Source organism: Octopus bimaculoides, chromosome 3, assembly GCF_001194135.2.
Source record: "Octopus bimaculoides isolate UCB-OBI-ISO-001 chromosome 3, ASM119413v2, whole genome shotgun sequence".
NCBI classification, from domain to species: Eukaryota; Metazoa; Mollusca; class Cephalopoda; order Octopoda; family Octopodidae; genus Octopus; species Octopus bimaculoides.
In genome coordinates, this window is record NC_068983.1 from 147826086 (window position 1) to 147826781 (window position 696).

Below are 696 nucleotides of genomic sequence, written 5' to 3' on the forward strand. Positions count from 1 at the left end.
TATATATATATATATATATATCTTTGAGTGTGTCTTTGTGTTTGTGTGTGTCCCACCACCGCTTGACAACCGGCGCTGGTGTGCTTACGCCTTGGTAACTTAGCAATTCAGCAAAAGAGACCGTTAGAATAAACACCAGGTGTAACAAAACATAGGTACTGGGGTCGAGTCATTCGACTAAAAATTGTTCAAGGCGGTACCCCAGTATGGCCGCATATATATCATCCCTTAGGTTCGTTTACGGGAAACGTTTTTAAGTACGCATATAAAAGCTCCTTTTGTATTATATCGACTACGACCTAATAGTACTAACTTGCAGTTAGAGTTTAATGGGATTGTACTGAGGTGTGCCGATATTATGTCGGATAAATGTAGTAATAAAAATAAAGCATGAACTATGATCATAAGAAACACGCGACTTGTGGAAACGCGCGTAGGGATGAATTAAAATATTCATGGATTCGGTCTATGGATTGTCATTATTATTACTATATGTATATACTATACATATTATATATATAAATGTATATTTATACACACAGATATATATAGTATGTACCTCTATGTATACGCACACACAAACACACACGCATACACACAAACACACACATATATATGCATATATGTACATATATATTTATGCATGTATATATATATACATATACACACACAATATGTATATATATATATATATAT